Source organism: Corvus kubaryi, unplaced genomic scaffold (assembly GCF_017639235.1).
Source record: "Corvus kubaryi isolate FWS band 111438036 unplaced genomic scaffold, C.kubaryi_AGA036_p1.0 128, whole genome shotgun sequence".
Lineage (NCBI taxonomy): Eukaryota > Metazoa > Chordata > Aves > Passeriformes > Corvidae > Corvus > Corvus kubaryi.
In genome coordinates, this window is record NW_024580663.1 from 1,032,847 (window position 1) to 1,041,472 (window position 8,626).

At 57.6% G+C, this 8,626-nt stretch overlaps 1 long non-coding RNA gene across 1 annotated transcript; it reads left to right on the forward strand.

Annotated features, from left to right (window-relative positions):
• The first annotated feature begins 593 nt into the window (after positions 1 to 593).
• On the forward strand, positions 594 to 1,736 carry LOC121662770. The gene is made up of 2 exons (XR_006015404.1): positions 594 to 873; positions 1,554 to 1,736. It is a non-coding gene; the product is annotated as an uncharacterized LOC121662770 (long non-coding RNA).
• Positions 1,737 to 8,626: the final 6,890 nt, after the last annotated feature.

An 8,626-nucleotide genomic window follows, 5' to 3' on the forward strand; every position in this document is an offset into this window, starting at 1 on the left:
CCCCAAATATTTTAGAAGCATGAGCTGGGTTCAGTAAAAAAAAAAGACTGTACAACCTCTTTAATTTGCTGCTAATTTATGAGCAGGTAAGCACTCCCCTGCCAAGCTTTTCTTCACAAAAAAAAAAAAAAAAGGTTGGAAACGCTTCTTGAAAAATATTGAGCACTTCAGAAATTCTTCAAGTCCTTGTGCAGGGGTGGGGACAACTTTTTTGTGAATTACTCATTTTTTTAAAAAGACAATGTGTGTGAAGCAAAGCACACCTTTATTTCATGTCCAGCCTTGGCTGGGGTCGGGAGGCTCCCATTAGGCACACCCTGATGAAACCCAATCTTCTCAGGAAAGATGGAATTGGAGGCTTCCAGGGAATTTCGCTCATGCTGCTGGGAGCCGCGGGGTGACGGAGCCCTCGCTGAGCTCTGCAGGCCGGTCCCTCCCCGCCTCTCCTGGCACAGCCCTGCTGGCTCCTGCCAGCGGCCCCAGGCTGCCGGGAATGGAGCAGCTCTGGACTGGGATGCACGGGAGCTTTTGGGGCTCCTTCCAAAGGGTTTCCTTGCTCCAAGGCTGATCCCTGCTGCAGGCACAGCCCCATCTTCCTACAGAAGGCCCCCCAGTTCCTCCCCAGAGCGGCTGCGCTCACTGAGCCGCTCCCATCCAGGTGGTGCCAGATGTCCTTGAAACGCTGCCAAGGGAAGGGACAAATGTCTGCAAAATCACTCATCTCTTGCTGTCCCGACCATTTTATTTCTTCCCTCATGCTTGTAAAAGCTGGGGCCCTCCTCGCCAGCTCTGCAGCAGTTTGAAACCCGAACTGCTGCGCTGCAACACTTCCACAACTTCAGGTGCCGCTTTTATTTCTGGCCTTGGAACAATGTAAGAATTTCCGATCGTGGGTGCTTGGCCGTCTCTAAAAATCATTCATTTGCAGCATTGCATCTCCTCACAGCGCCGTGGTGAGGGATTTGGGAGGGGAGAGCGGGAGCTGGAGCAGAAGGGCGGCTCGGAGCCCCGCAGATGGACGAGCAGACGCTGCCACGGGGGAGCCCGCGCCAGCTCCGGGCTGGCAGCGAGCGGACCGGGGCCAGCAGCGATGGGGGAGCGCGGGAGATGCAGCCAGGAGCAGGATTTCCCAGCCCCGAGGGCTCGGCACTGCCCGCAGGGAGCCAGCACAGGCAACTCTTCCGTGCCAGTGCAAAGCCAGGGGCGAGCTGGCTGGAGGAGCCGGCCCCCGGCTCATCCGAGGCGCGGCGATGTGAGCACACAGCTCCAGCTTTGGGTGCACCCTGGAGGACGTGCACGCATATTTTTGTAGACAATAATTTTGGTTAACAGAGAGAAAGTCAGTTTTATTGGGGCTTTTAGGAAGACGTCTGCCAGCATGAATAAATGAGTGCTCTCGCCGGGCTCTGGGGACGGGCTGGGGATGGGGCTGGGGGCACAGCGAGCCTCAGTGGGCTCAATGGACCACATGCCCAAAACCCCCTGCTCCGTGGGGGCTCGAAGCCTGGCCATCACCAGAGCCACTGAGAAAAATGCTCTTTTACCTTTTACAGATCATTTAATGCTCTAATGAGATGCCTTAAAAATACAAACGAGCCGCCTGATACAGCAGGATGCAAACCTGTCTCCATGGCAGTGATTTTCCTGAAGACGCTTTTCATCTCTGGCTGCTGGAAGCTTCGATGTAAAAATTTATCGTGCGCCCTCCCCTAATAAAATGTGATGGTTTTACTGTATTTTTTATATAAATGTACATTTAGTTGTGAATTATACCAAGAGGCAGGCGCTGGCTGTGGTCGAGCCTGCGACACGCGGCATAAATCACAGCTCCCTAGCAACTTCCCAGGACCACGGACTGGTGCCTAAGGGTGTGAGTAACTTCTATTGACTTCAATGAAAGTTTCTGGTGTGCTGCCGTGAGAGAATAGGCCCCCAGAGACTCATTTGCTGTTGATTAAAAGCAGGAGACTGATAGCACCGGGCGTACGGTGCAGCCGAGCGCTGTCGCTTCCCCCGCGCCGCTGCCTCGCCTCGGAGCGCGGCCCTGCTGCTCCTGGGAGCCCCAGAGCTCTCTGAAGTGCATCTTGTTTCTGACCCAGAAAGTGCCTGTTTCAGCTGTTACAGCCCCAAACACGCCCAGTGTCACCTCAGTGTCACCCCAGCCGTCCTGCACTGCGCTGGTCCCCGTGTGTCCACCACAGGCTGCCCGTTCTCGCCCAGCCGCTGCCTCCCCGGGAACATCCCACCCTCTGCCTGACTTCCATGAGCTCCTGGGGCTGCCCCAGCAGCTGTGCGAGGCATGGAGAGAGGGGACAGTGGCTTCGGGGGTCACAGCTCCCCCTGCCCATAGCAGCCCAGCCTGGCTGTTCATTTCTTGGCCAGCGTGTCCTGTGGGAGGCGGGGAGTCAGCAGGGCCGTGGCCGGGCATCAGGTGCTGGAGCAGCTGCCTTTGATGTGATTGAGCTTAACGAGCAGCGCGGGACCTCGGGAGCTGCACCATCAGCACGATCAGCCGAGCTCTCCGGGGAAAGGGCTGCGCCCGGGAGATGGGGAGATGACTGGTGATGGAGGAGTAGCAGATGGTGTCTCTCAAGGAGAACGCTGGGACAGTAATTACAAGAGACAAGAGGAGAGCTGCTGGCTCGCGCACAAGAATTTGTCCAAGCTATCATGGGAAGCACAAGTCTCTCCAGAGAGCACCGTGGGGGAGGAAGACTTTTGCCATCAGGCTCGCAGTGCTGCTGCCAGAGCCCACCCAGCTCTCCAAGGGGGCACGGACGTGTCCGTGACTCCCTCTTCACCACAACAGCCAGGGGTTCCTGTGCTTCAAGCTCGCCTTCGCTTCCTCCCGCTCTGCCTTGTCCGCAGGGCATCCCAAACACCATCCTGCCTGTCCCAGCTTCCCAACAAGACAAAGACATCACTTTGGTTCGTGTGTGGGATGAGCTGTGCCAGGAGGGATGGGCTGGGAGCATCACTTCCGAGGGCCACTCCACTTTTCCAGGGAGGGATAAGCAGAGCAGAGCTCACAGCTTGCAAGCGCTTTCTCTCCTTCTTTTGCCCAGCTGTGATTTTACGCCTTATTGCCCCTCTACCCCGTGCCCTCATTTTTCTACTCTACCATGACTCCCGATTCCTCTCGGAGAAGTTCCCTGCCAGCCAGAGGGGGTCGGGAGGAGTTTAGTTAGCGCTGCTGTCCCTCGCTGCCCGCCCGTGTCCCTGTCCCTTTAAGCGGAGGGTGAGGCCAGCCCGGGGCTGTCACCGGGAGGGATCCCCCGCCCGTACGGCCCCATTGATGCTTTAGCTCTGCAATGCAGCCCGAGCAGGAGCGGACACCTGCAGGTGACACGGAAATCGAGGCTAATTAGAACTACTAATTCGATCTCTGCTGAAGCCCCGCCTCTGCCGTGTGCCCGTGGGCTGTGCTCCGGGACGGGTCCCTCCTGCTCCGGACGGTCCCTCTGCCGGTGCCGCCCCATGGGCTGCAGGCACGGGAGCCAAAAAAGAATAATAATTTGTAAAAAAGGCACTTGGCAAGACTGAAGGATTTCACGTCATGCTGCTGCTGACTTGGGAGAGCCGCAGCCCTGGCACCGAGGGCACCGAGCCAGGAACATCCAGGGGAGATCCACTGCACCTCCCCTTGCTCCAGCTCAGGGCGCAGCTCCGGGTGGTTGGGATGGCTCCGGGCACGGTGAAGAGAGCCCAGCGATCCCCTGCTCCAGCACTTGCCAAAGTGGGGCTACCGGTGGTCAGGGGATGCCCCCTGCCAGGGCACCCTCAGCCTGGGGTTTTGCAGGGAGCAGAGGTGGGATTTCATCCCTGCACACTTTTCCAAAGGGCTCTGCAGCACGGCTGCCCAGCTCCGGCACCAAAACCTTTCCCAGAGAGCTCCATCTCCTCCGTGGCAGAGGAGCAGCAGTGCCCTAGTCCGAGAACTGCTCCTGGCCCGAGGCAGCTGGCAGTGCCAGCTCCAGCTTTGTACTCAAGCTTCCCTGTCCTGTTCCCGCAGCAGCAACCCCCCAGCTCATCTCCCTGCTCTGGAAGGGCGCTCAGCACCCGTATCCATCCCCTCCTGGCAGTAGGGGACTCCCTCCCTCCTCACAGCGGGGTTTAAATGAAGCCCCCCAGAACCCCAAGGCACAGCCCCGTGCCCAGCAGCGCTCTGGGGTGTGCCCGGCGGTGTTTGGAAGCGGGGCCGTGCCACGGATCCACTGAGGACACGGCAGGAGCCACACACACATTTGAGTTTGGTGCTGTCCCCACCAGGGCTGGTGTCAGTGCCCAGAGCAGACACTCCCCAGGGCAATTTCTCTGGTGATGGGGAGCTGGGTGTGGAGTTGGAGCTGTGAGGTGCAGGCACAGAATGGAGGGAAGGGATGCCAGAGGAGGGACCGCGCAAACTTCGTGAAGTTCAACAAAGCAAAGGGCAAGGTCCTCCAGCTGGGTCAGAGCAATCCCAAAAACACCTACAGGGTGTCTGATCAGGTTTTCCTGCTTTTGGCTCCCTCCATGCATCACCATCTCCTTTGTTTTTCTGACTGAGGGTAAAATCTGCATGTAAGACCCCACCTGCAGAGCTGCCCCAGCCCTGGGGCCCAGCACAGGAAGGGCCTGGAGCTGCTGCAGCCAGGCCAGAGAAGGCTCCAGGATGATCTGAGGGATGGAGCAGCTCTGCTGGGAGGAAAGGCTGCGAGAGCTGGCATTGTTGAGCCTGGAGAGGAGAACGTTGTGTGGAGACCTCACAGCACCTTCCAGTATCTGAAGGGGCTGCAGGGAAGCCAGAGAGGGACTCTGCATCAGGAGCTGGAGTGACAGAACAAGGGGGAATGGGTAAAACTTAAAGAAGGCAAATTTAGATGTTTGGAAGAAATTCCTCCCTGTGAGGATGGGCAGGCCCTGGCACAGGGTGCCCAGAGCAGCTGTGGCTGCCCCTGGATCCCTGGCAGTGTCCAAGGCCAGGTTGGACGGGGCTTGGAGCAGCCTGGGATAGTGGGAGGTGTCCCTGCCATGGCAGGGGTGGAATGGGATGATCTTCAAGATCCTTTTCAACCCAAACCATTCCATAATTCTAACAGCGTTTGCCAGCACCCCCCAGCAGCAGGGCCAGGGCAGGCTGCACAGCCCTGATTTACTGCCACACTTAAGCCTGTGCCTAACTTTAAGTGCAGAAGCAGATCCATTGACTTCAGTGGTTTAAGGTTCGACATTTGTAAGTAAGTTGCAGAACAAGGACCTACATTATTCATCCAAAACCCTGGGTAATGCATTCGTAGGAAATAACTACCAAGCTCCACAAATCCCTGCTGAAAGGACATCCTAAAGCCCTGCCTGGATAGAGAGATTAGCTGGGATTGCTTTGTAAACACCGCATATACATACATACAGATATATGCATTCCTCTACCAGGCACTGCAATTCAGCCTTGCCACGATCCCAGCTCTGCCTCCCTGGGAGGAGATGGGAGAGGGGCCACAGCAGGCAGCAAAGCAGCACAGCACAGAGCAGCCCTCCCCACAGCGCAGCCAGAGAGGGGACGATGCAATTAAGCGAACTAATTGGAGTGCAAGCGTAGGTGCTCATACCACAGACTGCCAGGCAGCGTCGGCCGTAACCGCAGCCGCCGCTCAGCTCCTCTCATTGCGATATCAAGATGATATAAAGCCGTGTCGAGTTAAGACACAGGCATAAAATGCTGCAAGCAGAGGGTTTTATGTCCTTTATTCTGCTCCAGGGACCCCCTGGGAGCAGCAGAGCCAGCCCTGGGGTGCAGACCTGGGCACCTGGAGGTGAGCAGAGCCAGCCCTGCTACAGCCCAGCTCCCATGGAGCAGAGCAAAGGCCAAACCTGGGCACCCTGGCCACAAAGCAAGGAGCCCAGCTTATATCCCTTATCCTCCCAGGATGGGGGGGAGGTCCCCAACGAGGCTGCTCCCACCTCCTCAGCACCTCCTGCCCCAGCAGCAGCAGCCCTGGGCACGGCTGTACCACATCAGGACATGCATTAACCCCCCTCTTGGCCCAGGATGGGGAATATATTCCCTCCAGGATGGATTTTGGGTGCTGGGAGAGAAAGCAGCTGTGCCATGGCAGGATGCACCCCATTTGTGGGGAGCAGAGCAGGGCACCCTGTTTGCAAGGAGAGGCAGGAGCCACCCAAGGTTTTCCAGGTCTGCAGGAGCCACCCAAGGTTTTCCAGCCGTGGGGAGCAGCCTGGCACGGGCAGGGCCAGCACTGCGCATGCCTCGCTGCCGGCGGCCAGGAGCTGCCTGGCAAAATGAGCTAAAACGACACGGGTTTGAGCCATTTCATAAAATGTAATCGAGAATTATATCCCTGTTGTGCAATTCCAGCTGATAGTTGGAAAAAAACCCAAAACAACAGAACTCTATCGAAAGGATCTCATTCTGCATTCAGCCTGATGAGCAGCAGGAGAAATCCCTGCCGCATCCATGCGTGTTCCGTGGCATCCCGTGGGATGTGCCTTACACTGCGCACCTTTTCCATGCACTGTGCCGTGTCTGTGCTTGTGGGTGGCCCGGAGATGCACGGATTGGGGTGTCTGTGCCTGTCCCTGTGCCTGTCCCTGCCAAAACCGGGAGCAGGTGGAAGAGGGCCACAAGTGGGATGGATCCATCTTCCTCGCTGTGCTGCTGCTGGGGAGATTCCAGCAGCGGGAAGCAGGGAAAGCCAAACGTTATGGATCCCTCAACCACTGTTATTTGTCCCCTTGTGCATTGCTGGTATTTTACATTAAAATATATGTTGTTAAATTTATGCCTTAATATATATATATATGTGTAATGTGGCTGAGTTACAGTTGCTGTGGGAACTATAACTTTCTCTTTTCCAAGGGGCTGTTATCTGTCTTATTATGTTGTATCATCTGGAGGGTGGCTGGGAACAAGATTGCTGTTGTTAATCCTTCAGCACGGAGGGCGAGCAGAGGCAGCAGAGCCGCGCTGCGAGCCGGGCTGTGCCTGCAGGTGGGCAGCGCCGCACGCCGGCTGACTCCACTCCTCTGGGGCGGAGGATCCGGGCAACAGCACGGCGTGAACCAGGTGTAAATCACCTCCGTGAGCTGCTTTCCTGCTCGCCTGGAGCTCTGCTGGGCTGTGGGCTGGGGCTGGGACCGGCCACGCTGCTGCCACCTCCCCCAGGTGACAAACAGGGTGAAGCTCCTGCTTTCCCCACAGCGGGGGCTTGGGCAGGGTGTGGATGGGTCCCATCGCTGCCAGCCTGAGCCATCAGTCTCCGCTTGGGAGCTGGGAACCAGGAGAAGGGCAGATCCCACACCCCTCCTGCTCCCGCCCGACCTCCATCCCGACCAGCTGGCACCCGTGGGACCTATCCAAGCTCCGCTGTCCATGGCCCCTTCCGCACCCGATTCCAGCACGGCTCCATGCAGGACGTGTCCTCCCGTCTCACTTGGGGATCAGCTTCATCCTCGGCCGCAGAGACAGGGCAGCGCCCGGAGATCCCGCTGCGACACCATCCCACCAAACCCCGCTGAAGGCAGCATTCATTCCCGAAGTCCTGGCGCCGGGTCTCCCCAGCACCTTGGCGGGTTTGTTTGTGCTCCGGCTGCCGCCGAGGCGGCCGATTAAAGGCTTTAATGGCCCATGGAGCGGCTGATTTGTGGGGAGAGCCGCGGCCGCGGCGGGGATGAGCAGAGGGAGGATGGGTTTGGTACCACGCTCCTCGGAACCGAACGCAAATTGCTCGCCGAGAAACTGCCCCGGGGTACTCGTGTTTGTGAGAGGCTAAATGGGCTTCTTGGCCTTTAAAGATCTATTCCTTTTCCCCGTTTGTTTTTTTTTTTTAATTTGCAGAAGCCACCGGTGTTCAAAAGCTTCAAGGCGCGGCATTTAAGGGAAAGGGAAGTAATTTCTTGCTGTTGAAAGCTGCCCCACCAGAGCCCGCCCTGGCTGCTGTAGCAGCTACATCTCCTATGGCTCCTTGAGAGATATCTGGGTGCCAGGGATCCGTGGGGATGAAGCTCCCTGGCATGGAAAGGTGGCACTGGCTCCAAATGCCAGCAGTGGCCCAAGGAGCAGCCCCTGAGCGGGACCTGGCAGTGCCGGTGCTGGAGGGATCCTTCATCACAACGAAAGACAGCTAAGGCGGGGCAGGGCTGAGCTGCCAGCTCCCAAACCTCTCTTTAAGCTGGGTTTGGAGCTCTGGGAAGCCTGGCTTTTCCTTTAGGGCATTGATCTCAGGCAAGCTCAGCCCTGCAGCCCATGATCCAGGAACCAAGGGCTGGCCCAGGGGTTTCCATCCCAGTCACCCCCTCACATCTCCCTTCAGAGGGCAACATTCCCCACACCGAGGCGTCCTCCAGATCATCGTGGGCTCCTGTCACTCTCCTGCTGGGGGAGATTTATGCCAGATATAAATAATCCTCCAAGTGAGGCTGCAGGAAGGAGTTATTTACAGAGGAGGGACGAATCCCACTGCAGGGGGATGTTCCCTGCATGGCAAACGGCTGGGGTAGCATTATTTTGAGTGTCCCCACTGCAAGGAGGCAGGGGATGGGGTGGGACAGGGTGGGCTTGGTCCTTAATGCTGAGCCCCCAGGAACAGAGCCAGAGGAAGAACATGGACAGGAGGTGAGGCTTCCTTTGGGC